Below are 16,055 nucleotides of genomic sequence, written 5' to 3' on the forward strand. Positions count from 1 at the left end.
CGGTCTTATTTACGTGGCTTTCGTCTTCTCCCTGTCAGCCACGTTGTAGTTTTTAACGCTTCCATAGCGAGCCTACTGACAGATATAAGTTAGAACGGGGAATAGCGCTCAAAAGGAAGACATGAAACTGCTGCAGGAAAACACTAACAAAACAGGAAGGGCCACCAAAATAACAGCGCCAGACAAGAACTAAAGCACTACACACAGGAAAACTCTAATAAACTCAAAATAAGTCGCTTTTGTACCAACTGTAATCTTTTAATGCTAGACATGGGGACACCCGAAAATAATACGTTACAGTAGTCGAGGCGAGACGTAACAAACACATGGATAATGATCTCAGCGTCTTTAGTGGACAGAATGGAGCGAATTTTAGCGGCTCACCTGCACTGGCTTCCTGTGCACTTAAGATGTGACTTTAAGGTTTTACTACTTACGTATAAAATACTACACGGTCTAGCTCCATCCTATCTTGCACATTGTATTGTACCATATGTCCCGGCAAGAAATCTGCGTTCAAAGGACTCCGGCTTATTAGTGATTCCCAAAGCCCAAAAAAAGTCTGCGGGCTATAGAGCGTTTTCATTTCGGGCTCCAGTACTCTGGAATGCCCTCCCGGTAACAGTTCGAGATGCCACCTCAGTAGAAGCATTTAAGTCTCACCTTAAAACTCATTTGTATACTCTAGCCTTTAAATAGACTCCCTTTTTAGACCAGTTGATCTGCCGTTTCTTTTCTTTTTTCTCCTATGTCCCACAATACGAAGGTCCTGCAGTCCTGGGTTCAAATCCAGGCTCGGGATCTTTCTGTGTGGAGTTTGCATGTTCTCCCCGTGAATGCGTGGGTTCCCTCCGGGTACTCCGGCTTCCTCCCACTTCCAAAGACATGCACCTGGGGATAGGTTGATTGGCAACACTAAAATTGGCCCTAGTGTGTGAATGTGAGTGTGAATGTTGTCTGTCTATCTGTGTTGGCGACTTGTCCAGGGTGTACCCCGCCTTCCGCCATAATTGTAGCTGAGATAGGCGCCAGCGCCCCCCGCGACCCCGAACGGGAATAAGCGGCAGAAAATGGATGGATGGATGGATGGATGGATGTCCCACTCTCCCTTGTGGAGGGGGTCCGGTCCGATCCGGTGGCCATGTACTGCTCGCCTGTGTATCGGCTGGGGACATCTCTGCGCTGCTGATCCGCCTCCGCTTGGGATGGTTTCCTGCTGGCTCCGCTGTGAACGGGACTCTCGCTGCTGTGTTGGATCCGCTTTGGACTGGACTCTCGCGACTGTGTGGATCCATTAGGGATTGAACTTTCACAGTATCATGTTAGACCCGCTCGACATCCATTGCTTTCCTCCTCTCCAAGGTTCTCATAGTCATCATTGTCACCGACGTCCCACTGGGTGTGAGTTTTCCTTGCCCTTATGTGGGCCTACCGAGGATGTCGTAGTGGTTTGTGCAGCCCTTTGAGACACTAGTGATTTTAGGGCTATATAAGTAAACATTGATTGATTGATTGATTGATTGACAACCTGGTGGAGTTTAATTTTTGAAAGTTTTCTGCTGGTGGTGTGCCTCCGTATTTTTTAATGTAAAAAAATGTGCCTTGCCTCAAAAAAGGTTGAAAAACACTGACCTAAAATATACGATTTTGCAAACATTTACGTGTTAGGCTTAAGTAGAATAAGGGTTGATATTATGGGATGCTTTGCAGTTGTGTATGTTGCCTACATACAGTTAGGTGCGGCTTGAAAGAGCTCATTGTTGTGGCCCACCTGCCTCATCCCAATCATGACTTCGGCAACATAACGGAATCCCATGCAGGATTTTCGCTTAATCCGCCTTCTGCTTGTTCCCGCATTAGTCTGCGTGTCACAGTGACATGTAGCCGGGCTCCTGGCAGGCCGACCAGGGGGATTGTGTTCGCCGCGTATGTATGTGGATGTATATAACACATGGACGTGCGTCCACCCGCAGGAATGAACAACTGAACAAGGAAGAGCTGACAACAGAGGTCGAGGCGTGAGGAAACAAAGGCCAAAGGTCATTGGGGTATCGCTTACATTTTCTTGGTGCTAATGGCCGCCGCACATTACATCCGGACTTTGGTTGAACAATATGGATTAGAAAATGTTTTTAAAGCCAACGTTTTGTTTCATATTGACGGAAGGAACACAGCATTCAACTTTGGTGTGTCACTGTGAAGACCAACTAATCTTTACATTATGTCCGATAGCAGTGAACGTGAGTTCCATTTAGTGGCAGGCCAAACTTTTATGTGCAATTAATTCTAATTTATTTATTATTAAAAGTACAGTGTTTTATTTTTCTATATTCAAACACAGTTTTACTGTACAAAATGTGTGTAATGTTACAGTGGCCAAAACTGTTAAATATAATAACTGCCTTGTTTTTAATGAATACTTAGGCCTACTACTCTGTTGTTGTTTTTTCATGTTGGTCATTATTTTGGTACTTGGAGAACTAAGTGATTTATGAGGCAGTACCTGCATGCTATGGTACATTTTTAGTCTACTTTATAAATGAATAAATGATAAATGGGTTGTACTTGTATAGCGCTTTTCTACCTTCAAGGTACTCAAAGCGCTTTGACACTACTTCCACATTTACCCATTCACACACACATTCACACACTGATGGAGGGAGCTGCCATGCAAGGCGCCAACCAGCACCCATCAGGAGCAAGGGTGAAGTGTCTTGCTCAGGACACAACGGACATGACGAGGCTGGAACTAGGTGGGATTTGAACCAGGGACCCTCGGGTTGCGCACGGCCACTCTCCCACTGCGCCACGCCTGCATTATACTTTCCAGCCTTACCCTTTCCATCCTTTGAAACTGAGCTACTGTGTGGAACACTTTCCCTTTGTGGATCAATAACATTTGTCTAAGTCTACCTGGTGAAAAATGTTTGCGCCTTATACCAACTACCGTATTTCCTTGAATTGCCGCCAGGCATATAGTATGCGCCTGTCTTGAATTGCTGCCGGGTCAACCTCGCTTCGCAAATTAATTAGCGCATGCTTAGTATTACCGCCGGGTCAAACTCGTGTTATCATTTTCAAAATGGAAGAGGCTAAATTCAATACCGGTAATTTGAAATCGCATAAAGGGAATAAGTTTAAGAGCTATTCAGTAGGATTTAAGATCCAAGGTATTGAATACCGACCGGTATGCTAAAAAGAACAGTAAGCAGCTATGTTTTCTTAATATATCTGTGGAACCGACGGTCCGACAGACAGGCAAGGAGAGGAGAGACGGCGAGCGAGCAGAGAAGAGGAGCGACCTGGACTGAGGTATTATTGAAAAATAACCAAAGTCAAACTGCTCAAGCCATGTCCTTCCTTGGTGGTCCTGGGAACCCGCAAGACGACGGCTTGAGAACGTCACAATACCGTAGCTGCGTCTGTCAAATATGGGTCATTAAATGACTACCGCCTCCTGGTTGTAGAGGCCGCTACTGGTCCTTCTTGCGACTATTCGGATGCAGAAGAAGTGAAATGAGTGACGTAATATGTGTTGGATGAGGTAATAAAGGAAGATCTCCATCGAGACAGAGAGACTTTTAAAACTGAAGAAAGATAAGGAAGACTTCTATAAACAAGTTATCGATGCTTTTGATCAGAAGGAGCTGGCATGGACTATATTTATAAGTAAAGGTAAGATCATAATAACTTTTTTTTTTTTTTAAATTAAATGTGCTTTTCATGATGGTATCCTTACATCACACAAACATTTTTACTGCATGCCTTTGGTAAGTGCCGGAGTGAGAAGAGGTTTTAAAATAATTAGCGCGTGCTTACTTTTACCGCATGCCTTTGGTAGGCGCAGGAGTGAGAAGAGGTTTTAAATTAATTAGCGCCCAGGCGGCAATTTAAGGAAATACGGTACTTATTGTCATGTAATCAAAATGTAAATAAAGGGTTCATATTTTTAGATTATTATTAGATTGTTTTTTTAGATGTAAATTCCAGTTCATATTCAAAGATTTAATCATACCCCACACATGTTTCACAATATTACTTTCTTATCACACAAACACCCAAAAATTAATTCCTGCAAAGTTAACTTAGTGAGACACAAAAACGTCCTCCATAAGATGTAAAAAAAAAATATGATATAATAGTACAGACGTTAGGGTAAAATATTCAATTTAGTGTCATATGTTTACAGTCAAACTATTATAATATACTATTTAAGCTATTTTTTTGTTTAAAATAGTCATCTATTTTCAACATGTGTGTATATAATTGTCATAGTTATTAATATTTGTATTTTTACATTGAACCACAGAGGCAAACATTTAGTAATTTTCAAAACCAAAGACACACATACAATAATGCGATACTTTAGTGCATAATTTTAAATTATTTTTGAAAAAGACCCCAATATTTTGAGACGAATTATATTTTATTTTCAGACTATCATACAGTAATAAAACAAAAACAGGTTTTACTTGAATGCGTGCCATGTATTTATTTGTTCAAAACTTGGAAACCTTTTTATCTAAAGTCTGTGTGTATTTTGAAGCGAAAATTGCCACCCTCGGTAAACATCATTCAGTCACTCAAAATACAGTGTGTGATTCATCTGCATTTATACATGATTAATGCAACAATGCTTTACGATTAATCGCATGAGTTAACGTGTCAATTTTAACAGGCCTTGTAAAATAGAAAAATATAAAAATAAAAGCGCCCGACAGCCACACATTAACCTCAGAAGGTTAATGTGTGGACCAGTGACAACCCGAGTGATTTGGGTTCGATGCCGAATCAACTGTCATGGTCCTTCTCTACAACCAAACCAACTTTCCTTTCATATCCATACAGAAGAGGCCATTGCCATCTTTATCTACGATATACTGTACATTTGTAATCCTCTTGTGGTGCTTTGCCACGGACATGAAAGTGTTGGATCAAAATGACCGTGGTCTTTAAGGAAGAGATATCCGAGATGGTAGTCTTTGTTGTAAGAGATGAGGTGGATATTTTTCTTTGAAGAGGATTAAAAACCTGAGCCTGTCATGGAGATTATCCTATTAAAGCATGGCTGGCCTCGCCCACCCAAGATGGGTGCTGACTGGAGCTGTCATCAGTATCCACATTGGTGTATTCACCACTGAATCATCACTTTTTATTATGCAACAAAAGGTCTTTTTTTTTTTTTTTCTCAGGAGAGATAACTATAAAACGTTTTATCACAATTAGGATTACTCAAAATCTTGTCAGGCTTAATTTTGCATTACCCGACTAGTTTTTATTGCAAAATTTGTAACTGATTGAAAAAAAAAACTGGTTCTATGCACTAGAATAAGATGTGGCTTGTAAAAAATACAGCATTTGTATTTCTATTATTATATCGTGTTGATCCATCCACACATCATTCTCTGTACTGCAGGAAAACAAATACAGCAAGCTGTGTCTGTGACATTTGTGTCGAGGAAATTTAAGATGTGTGAAAAGATGTGAGCGGCGAATGGAGTAGATACAATTTCTGTGACGGTTTTATTTACGATCGAGGAGCATCCTTCGCCAAGACTTCAGTCGGACAGACTAGACAGACACTCACAGCTGCTGTTTTACAGATGACAATTCAGAACTGCCTCAGAGATTTCAGCATAATTTCCTTTGTAAAAGATGTCCAACCACTGGTTGTTAACACACATTTTGGTATCAATCTCATACCAAGTATATACCTGGACTGTACTAATACTGATACTTTTCAAAAAAGTACATTTTGTGATTTTAGCCTTTACTTTGTGGGCCATGATTAAAATCAGATTAAATCAGAGTATAAAGATTTTAGGAAAACCGAAAATAATATTTGTGTCAAAGAACTTACTTATAAACAATTACAAAATGTTAAATATAACAATTTAGGGTTGTACTAATAAAGTACCGTAGTACTAATGAATAAAAAAACGGTACTATACTGCCTCTGAAAAACACTGATACTTTTTAATTTTTTTACAGACGTCGTGACATTGCTGATTTAACGAGTACTTACACATGGAGTACTTACAAGCAGAAACAGTGTGTAGACAGAAGAGGGAGAATGGACCTAATGATAAAGGTGAAGGAATAGCACTGACACGCCGCTCAGTAAGCGATGCTTTAAAACACGGGTCACCAACCTTTTTGAGACCAAGAGAAACTTCTTGGGTACTGATTAATGCGAAGGGCTACCAGTTTGATACACACTTAAAAAAAATTGCCAGAAATAGCCAATTTGCTCAATTTTTCCTTTAATAAATACATCTATACATGCAAAATATTGGGTATTTCTGTCTGTCATTCCGTCGTACATTTTTTTTCCTTCGATTTTTTTTTGTAGAGAATAAATGAAGAAAAAAAACACTTAATTGAACGGTTTAAAAAAGGAAGAAAATTAAGATTAAATTTTGAAACATAGTTTATCTTCAATTTCGACTCTTTAAAGTTCAAAATTCAACCGCAAAAAAAAGAAAAGAAAAACCAACTAATTCGAATCTTTTTGAAAACATTTAAAAAAGAATTTATGGAACATCATTAGTAATTGTTCCTGATTAAGATTAATTTTACAATTTTGATGACATGTTTTAAATAAGTTAAAATCCAATCCGTACTTTGTTAGAACATATAACAAATTGGACCAAGCTATATTTCTAACAAAGACAAACCATTATTTCTTCTAGATTTTCCAGAACCAAATTTTTCAAAGAAATTCAAAAGACTTTGAAATAAGATTTAATTTTTTTTATCTTAATCATAATAAGTTTGAAGAAATATTTCACAAATATTCTTCGTCGAAAAAACAAGCTAAAATGAAGAATTAAATTAAAATGTATTTATTATTCTTTACAATAAAAAAAAAATACTTGAACATTGATTTAAATTGTCAGGAAAAAAGAGGAAGGAATTTAAAAGGTAAAAAGGTATGTGTTTAAAAATCCTAAAATCATTTTTAAGGTTGTATTTTTTCTCTAAAATTGTCTTTCTGAAAGTTATAAGAAGCAAAGTAAAAAATAAATGAATTTATTTAAACAAGTGAAGACCAAGTCTTTAAAATATTTTCTTGGATTTTCGAATTCTATTTGAGTTTTGTCTCTCATAGAATTAAAAATGTCGAGCAAAGCGAGACCAGCTCGCTAATGAATAAATTATATTTAAAAAATAGAGGAAGCTCACTGGTAAGTGCTGCTATTTGAGCTACCGGTATTTTTAGAACAGGCCAGCGGGCGACTCATCTGGTCCTTACGGGCTACCTGGTGCCCGCGGGCACCGCGTTGGTAACCCCTGCTATTGAACATGGCTAGCTAGCTAGCGGCTAACGTCCATCCACAGCCGGCATGTTTTAGCTACTTCCTAATCATTAATCGCCTCCATGGAGACAAACAAAGTATGTTTCTTACAAGTATCCTCCTTGCAGGAATAGCTAAATATGGTTCACTACACACTGTAGGAAAATACAGTAGCTAACGGCTAACAGCAAGCTGGCACTTCTGAATGTAAACAAATGCCATGGGTGGATCTACACAGACATCGACTAACGATATCATGTACAAGACCCGTTGTATACAGTCAATACTACAATGAATACATTGATATGTTTTATTATCACAAAATCTTTTGTCACAATTTTATTGTTTAGAAACTCAGGAAATACGCCCCTGGACACAGAAGAACTTTAAAAATGACCAATCTATGTAACTTCTTAGTATTGAAGTGATATCAAAATTGGTATTATCACCCAAAACTTATGTAGTGTATCCAACCTACAGAAGAGTAAATGATTACATTTTAAAAGAAATGTAAAAATAGAACATATTAAAACAGAAAGTAAGCCAGTATTAACAGTAAATGAACAAGAAGATAAATATTCCATCCATTTTCTACCGCTTGTCGCTCATAATTCTGACAAAAAACACAATATAAGCGGTAGAAAATGGATGGATGGAATACAATATGTTACTGCATTCGGCAGTGTCACGCCGAATTTCTTCCCCCTACAAAAACCTTCCCCCCGGAAGCCCCTCCAATGCCTGAAGGACCCCAATGAGAGCGGAACAATACCAAGTTATATGACTCTTAAGGGTTACAGCTGCAAAATTAGCGAAGCAAAAATAGATTGAAAGGTTAGCATGCTGTAATGCTAATATTTTTTCCTCACCGTTATTTTTCACCAATGACAATCAAGCCAATTATAATGCTTTTAAAAACAGGCAGCTGTGTGGGCTGCTTTAAGGTCCTTCCACCCTCATTGGGGTCCTTAAAGCATTAACGCCAAATGTCTTCCGGGGGGAAGGTTTTTGTAGGGGGAAGAAATTTGGCGTGACAGCAGCAGCCAAATTCGGAGCCTATGTAACCCGTTTGCTTACTCACTACTAAAATAGAAGTTGTCTTGTATGTTTACTCTGTTATCTAATGACAGATTGTTATTTGATTGCAATAAGAAACATAACTAATCTATCACAACATTTTACATTAAAATAAAGTCAATTAATTTGTGGTTCCCCTTTATTTCTAAAAAAAAAAAAAAAGCATCGAAAAGTATTGAAATACATTTTAGTGCCAGTACCAAAATATTGGTATGGGGATAACCCTACAACAATATGTGACTATAACAATATCAAACTCAAGCATGAGGCAGACTCTCCTGCTGGCGGTGCATAAAACAACAAAAAGTAATAATAATAATAACAACACACATATGAAGTGAATTATATTTATATAGCGCTTTTTCTCTAGTGACTCAAAGCGCTTTACATAGTGAAAACCCAATATCTAAGTTACATTCAACCCAGTGTGGGTGGCACTGGAAGTAGGTGGGTTAAGTGTCTTGCCCAAGGACACAACAGTAGTGACTAGGACGGCGGAAGCGGCAATCGAACCTGCAACCTTCAAGTTGCTGGCACGGCCGCTGTACCAACCGAGCTAAACCGTAAAAAGTGACATGAAATTAGAAGTTGTAAAATGCTCAGTGGGGATATCATCAAGGGTAAGGATGAAAAGGGTATTCTACTATGAAACTGACAGTAATAACTAAGCAACATAGTGGTCTCCATATTGGGACTTCCTCCTTCCTTCTTCAACGCCAGCTGCCGGCCAACCACTGAAATAAAAGTAAGAAGTTTTTCTTCTTTTTATAACTTTTTCAAGTATTTCTTGTATTATCATGTTAGACGCGCTCGACATCCATTGCTTTCCTCCTCTCCAAGGTTCTCATAGTCATCATTGTCACCGACGTCCCACTGGATGTGAGTTTTTCCTTGCCCTTATGTGGGCCTACCGAGGATGTCGTAGTGGTTTGTGCAGCCCTTTGAGACACTAGTGATTTAGGGCTATATAAGTAAACATTGATTGATTGATTGATATTACAATTTTAATACTATGTTTTGCTTATATAGTAGGCTTCACGGTGGCAGAGGGGTTAGTGCGTCTGCCTCACAATACGAAGGTCCTGCAGTCCTGGGTTCAAATCCAGACTCTGGATCTTTCTGTGTGGAGTTTGCATGTTCTCCCCGTGAATGCGTGGGTTCCCTCCGGGTACTCCGGCTTCCTCCCACTTCCAAAGACATGCACCTGGGGATAGGTTGATTGGCAACACTAAATTGGCCCTAGTGTGTGAATGTTGTCTGTCTATCTGTGTTGGCCCTGCGATGAGGTGGCGACTTGTCCAGGGTGTACCCCGCCTTCCGCCCGATTGTAGCTGAGATAGGCGCCAGCGCCCCCCGCGACCCCGAAAGGGAATAAGCGGTAGAAAATGGATGGATGGATGGATGTTTTACATGTTCTTCATGTGTTCCCGTGTACAATTCTACTTTCACAAATTAAAAGCATGTTTTACAGTAAGTTAATAAGCCGGGGAGGCGTTTAGGGCGAGTTCAAGTGGTAGGACAGACTTTGGACACGGTGGAGAGACTATGTCTCCCAGCTGGTCTGGGAAGTCCTCGGGATCCCCCCGGGAAGAGCTGGAAGAAGAAACTGGGGAGAGAGAAGTCTGGGCTTCGACTTTGGATAAGCGGAAGAAGATGGATGTGTAGACTTAAGTTTTAATCTACTTTATTTATTGAAACAGTTTTTATGCTATCTGTTGTTGTGTTCCCTATTTTTGAGTGTACAAAATGAAGGTGTGTGTTGAGTCTGACTTGGACATAATATGGACTATACACAAATGCTTTTTATGAAAATGTAATTTTGTTTATAACTTATATGCAATCTGTTTCCCTAATTTTTGTTGTTGTACATGGATGAGGGTGTGTGTTGCTGAGCCTGACTTGGACATTGTCTGGACTGGACCTGGTTTTAAAAACCTTTTAGACAAGTCTAATTTCATTAACAACCTGGTCTGATGAATATAAGGTTTTTTTTTTGTTTTGTTTTTTTTAATAAAATAAAATGAGATTGAAAAAAAAAGGAAAACAATGACATTTTCTTGGATAAAAAAGAAAGTAAAATCATATAAAACAATTACATGAAAAATAGTAATTAATGATAGTGTTAGTGGACCGGCGACACACACAATCATGTGTGTTTCAGGGACTGTGTCCCTTGCAGACTGTTATATATGTTGTGGGAACCAGAATTTTGGTAGCAGAAAGAAACAACCCTATTTTGTGTGAGTGGGTGTGGATGGGTGTGAATGGGGGAGGGAGGGGTTTTCTTTGGGGGGTTGATGCACTGATGGAAAGTGTATTTTGTGTGTTTTTGTGTTGATTTAATAAAAAAAAAAAAAAGTTTTTAAGCAATACTTGGCCAAGATGTCAACATTAAAATTACCAGTCAAGTTACAAGACAAGCAAAGATATTTTAATGCAAAAACAACTCAGCCTCATCTGTCATTAAAGGCCTACTGAAAGCCACTACTAGCGACCACACAGTCTGATAGTTTATATATCAATGATGAAATATTAACATTGCAACACATGCCAATACGGCCGGTTTAGTTTATTAAATTACAATTTTAAATTTGCCGCAGAGTTTCTTGTTGATAACGTCGCGGAATGATGACGCGTGCGCGTGACGTCTCAGGTTGGAGGGGACATATTAGCCCAGTACCACACACGGCTAAAAGTCGTCTCTTTTCATCGCATAATTACACAGTAATTTGGTCATCTATGTTGCTGAATCTTTTGCAATCTGTTCAATTAATAATGGAGACTATAAAGAAGAATGCTGCTGGTGGAAAGCGGTGGATTGCAGCTGCCTTTAGCAACCGAGACACAGCCTGTGTTTCTTTGTTTGTTGTGAAGCTTTAACACAGAGCGGTCAAGCGAACATGTTTTCTACGTCAACCAGCAAGTTTTTGGATGGGAAAATTGTGATATTAAGTCGGCTCTTACCGGAGACTTCAGTGGATTATGGGACTTCCTCCTGCAGCTCAAGAAGGCAGCTGTGAGAGACACTGGCGTTCACCGCAGCCATCCGACTTTCAGGTATGTCTTTACAATCTCACTAAAACACTATTAAAACAATAAGCAAATAAGGGATCTTCCAGAATTATCCTAGTAAATGTGTCCAATTACATCCGAAACGGTCCCACTGTCACCGCCTGGAGCCGTCGCCTTTTCTTTTTTTTTTTTGTGCTTCACTCTAACTTTCCTTATCCACGAATCTTTCATCCTCGCTCAAATGAATAGGGAAATTGTCGCTTTCTCGGTCCGAATAGCTCTTGCTGCTGGTGGCTCACATTATAAATGTGAGGAGCCCTCACACCGGTGACGTCACGCGCACATTGTCTGCTACTTCCGGTACAGGCAAGGCTTTTTTATTAGCGACCAAAAGTTGCGAACTTTATCGTCAATATTCTCTACTAAATCCTTTCAGCAAAAATATGGCAATATCGCGAAATGATCAAGTATGACACATAGAATGGACCTGCTATCCCCGTTTAAATATGAAAATCTCATTTCAGTAGGCCTTTAAAAGAAGGTACTAAGAGAGTGTTTTATGTTTTTTGCTGACTTTGGTTTTACAATTGGTAATGGTAAAATATTTTAAAACATTTTAAAACCAATATGATGGCGACAGTTTAAAAAGTAGTTTTTAAGAGTCGACCGGATCGAAGTTTCCGGTCAAACGTTGCATTACCACCCTACACATGTGCCTCCGACATTCAATAGCTTACACTTGCACACCATGTGGAAGCTCACTGTGTGTGTGAAATATAGTTTCAAGAGTGTGTGCTGCCATAACACTTAGAGTTTGTCACCCATAAAAAGAACGTCCATTGTAAGCAAGGCCTGCCAAACAGTCTGCACGCATACGGAACATTTCCCCACACAGCTGTTTGTTCATTTTTACAAGGCTGAGAAGAAAGGTCAGAAACTACCGAACGTCTGCTAGAAATTTTCTAATGGCTATCCTCACTTGTACTGTTTGCACAACAGTAACTATACGGCTCTTATAGTTGCCATGTACTCAAGCAAACAACAAAAAGCAACAGGTGCATCTTTGTGCTCGCGTGCAGGTCAATCCATAGCTCCTCACCCTGTCACCGCAGAGTGCAAACAGTCTAATGCGAGACTTCAGGGGGCCAGTTCCCCAAGTTGACCTCCTTAACACCTCCAGGACATCCGGCATGAAGCCACTTTTTACAACGTGCACAAAGCGCAGTCACAACAAATGCATGGTGTCCCTGTCTATTATTTCTTCTCTCTACTGGTTGTTCAGAGCGCAAACGCCATGGCTGTTCTGTAAAAACTCCCAGTTGAGATGTATACGTGTTTTCCAAGGCTGACATGCTCCCTTTTTCTACAGATCCACGACTTGTTAGCACAATGAGTAGCAATAAGAGACAGTGTTTGTCCAGGTGGATGCCCTGCTGTTAGAACACACATAAATCTGCCAAGGGGGACTGAGGCCATGTGTAGTCCGCACATACGCAGAAGAACACTACGACTGATCACACTGGAGTCTGACTTGTTAACCTGAATCTCCTATTACTTTTAGGATCATGGCTGTAAACCACCCAGAGATACTTGAGAATCAGAGTCTACGATCCACAGTTGTATATGACATGTTGTTGTGTATATAACAGTACTATGGTATAGTTGTCTTCAATTCCCCCTGTACCATATCACGGTATATAATAACGATATACATCACAATATTATTTAGTATATTTGGTATGAGGGAAATTGTCCATTTCTGGTCTCCAAATTGTTCATAACTTCGCCTTGTAGAGCAAAAAGTTGGGCTGCGCATCTTTGGGTGTCCCACGATTCGATTCAATATTGATTCTTGGGGTCGCGATTCAATTATATATCGATTCTCGATTCAAAAACGATATTTCTCTGATTCAAAATGATTCTGTTTTCATTCAATACATAGGATTTCAGCAGGATCTACCCCAGTCTGCTGACATGCTAGCAGAGTAGTAGATTTAAAAAAAAAAAAAGCTTTTATAAAATTGTAAAGGACAATATTTTATCAACTGATTGCAATAATGTAAATTTGTTTTAACTATTAAACGAACCAAAAAAATCCATCCATCCATCCATCCATTTCTACCGCTTATTCCCTTTTGGGGTCACGGGGGGCGCTGGCGCCTATCTCAGCTACAATCGGGCAGAAGGCGGGGTACACCCTGGACAAGTCGCCACCTCATCGCAGGGCCAACACAGATAGACAGACAACATTCACACACTAGGGCCAATTTAGTGTTGCCAATCAACCTATCCCCAGGTGCATGTCTTTGGAAGTGGGAGGAAGCCGGAGTACCCGGAGGGAACCCACGCATTCACGGGGAGAACATGCAAACTCCACACAGAAAGATCCAGAGCCTGGATTTGAACCCAGGACTGTAGGAACTTCGTATTGTGAGGCAGACGCACTAACCCCTCTTCCACCGTGAAGCCCCATCACAATATTATTTAGTATATTTGGTATGAGGGAAAGTGTCCATTTCTGGTCTTCAAATTGTTCATAACTTCGCCTTGTAGAGCAAAAAGTTGGGCTGCGAATCTTTGGGTGTCCCACGATTCGATTCAATATTGATTCTTGGGGTCGCGATTCAATTATATATCGATTCTCGATTCAAAAACGATATTTCTCTGATTCAAAATGATTCTGTTTTCATTCAATACATAGGATTTCAGCAGGATCTACCCCAGTCTGCTGACATGCTAGCAGAGTAGTAGATTTAAAAAAAAAAAAGCTTTTATAAAATTGTAAAGGACAATATTTTATCAACTGATTGCTATAATGTAAATTTGTTTTAACTATTAAACGAACCAAAAAAATGATTTATTTTATCTTTGTGAAAATACTGGACACAGTGTGTTGTCAAGCTTATAAGATGCGATACAAGTGTAAGCCACTGTGACACTATCGTTCTTTTATATATATATATATATATATATATAATGTATAATGATAATGATAATGTCAATGAGGGATTTTCAATCACTCCTATGCTGAAATTATAACTAGTAATTGTATCACTGTCACCGACGTCCCACTGGGTGTGAGTTTTCCTTGCCCTTATGTGGGCTCTACCGAGGATGTCGTTGTGGTTTGTGCAGCCCTTTGAGACACTTGTGATTTAGGGTTATATAAATAAATATTGATTATTCGATTGATTAAACATCAATATGCCTATTGGGCTTCACAGTGGCAGAGGGGTTAGTGCGTCTGCCTCACAATACGAAGTTCCTGCAGTCCTGGGTTCTAGTCCAGGCTCGGGATCTTTCTGTGTGGAGTTTGCATGTTCTCCCCGTGAATGTGTGGGTTCCCTCCGGGTACTCCGGCTTCCTCCCACTTCCAAAGACATGCACCTGGGGATAGGTTGATTGGCAACACTAAATTGTGTGTGAATGTGAGTGTGAATGTTGTCTGTCTATCTGTGTTGGCCCTGCGATGAGGTGGCGACTTGTCCATTGTGTACCCCCCCTTCCGCCCAATTGTAGCTGAGATAGGCGCCAGCGCCCCCCGCGACCCCAAAAGGGAATAAGCGGTAGAAAATGGATGGATGGATGCCTATGCTATACTAACATCAGCTATAAGCTCAGAAAAAACCCCACTTTGAGGGCAATTAAGCTCCAGCACTTAAATGGGCAAAACTTAAAAACATGCAAAGACTTGAAGAACAGCAAACATGTTAAGTAAGTCCATGAAAATATTAGACTTTCACAAATAAACTTTTCCTAGCTTGAAGCTAACGTTAGCCACTTCAAACTATGACAGTGTTATTCTTATGGACATGGAAGCAAAACAGTACAAAAAGTAGCATTTAGTGGCACACATCTTGTCTTACCTTTGCTGTTTTCTGTCAATTCTTTGTTGTTTTTTATGAACAAAGTCACATTTTTTTAAATTGTAGTCCATTATTTGGGGTTACACTGAAATAGTTTCAACCAAAAATCTTAAAACCTAGACTTCCTCTTCCGGATTTTTGACAAATCCCATTGGCTAGTTTGACAATTGGAGGCGGGAACTTGTTTCTATTGGCTGTAAGCGTCCTAATGATTGATTGATTGATTGAAACGTTTATTAGTAGATTGCACAGTTCAGTACATATTCCATACAATTGACCACTAAATGGTAACACCCGAATAAGTTTTTCAACTTGTTTAAGTCGGGGTCCACGTTAAATATTTCATGGTACAGCCAGCATGTTTATGAGGACGTGTCATTTGTGCCAAAATCTGTTATTTGCTGTCTGTGTTCCAATGATTGTGTTAACTTTAGTCACAGATCCATAAGGTGGTAGTTGACGGGGACGACAGACAATGTGCAAATGAGATGGCCCTTTTATTAGAATAGAATATTAGGGACGGACGCAAGGCAAAACAAAGAGCACTAAACCAGGGGTGTCCAAAGTGCGGCCCGAGGGCCATTTGCGGCCCGCAGCTAATCGTTTACCGGCCCACCACACATTTTACAAAAATTGCAAAATCGATAGCATTGCAAAAATAAAAATAAAAAACATTCAAAAAAAGTGGAATGAGGTCAATTCTAATGAGAAAAAGTGGCAATGTTGACACAAAGCTGCCGTGCAGGCAGTTTTTTTTTTCCTTTTGTCTTTATTTTCTTTTTTTTCATTGCTCCCAAAAAAA

General features: G+C 39.6%; 1 long non-coding RNA gene across 1 annotated transcript in view; it reads right to left on the reverse strand.

Moving 5' to 3' along the window:
* Positions 1–15,413, reverse strand: part of LOC133562437 (uncharacterized) — a 43,533-nt gene extending 28,120 nt beyond the window's left edge. The window contains exon 1 of the long non-coding RNA XR_009808900.1: positions 15,254–15,413. This is a non-coding gene — a long non-coding RNA (uncharacterized LOC133562437). The remainder of the gene's footprint in view (positions 1–15,253) is intronic.
* Positions 15,414–16,055: the final 642 nt, after the last annotated feature.

Source organism: Nerophis ophidion, linkage group LG11 (genome assembly GCF_033978795.1).
Source record: "Nerophis ophidion isolate RoL-2023_Sa linkage group LG11, RoL_Noph_v1.0, whole genome shotgun sequence".
Classification (NCBI taxonomy): Eukaryota; Metazoa; Chordata; class Actinopteri; order Syngnathiformes; family Syngnathidae; genus Nerophis; species Nerophis ophidion.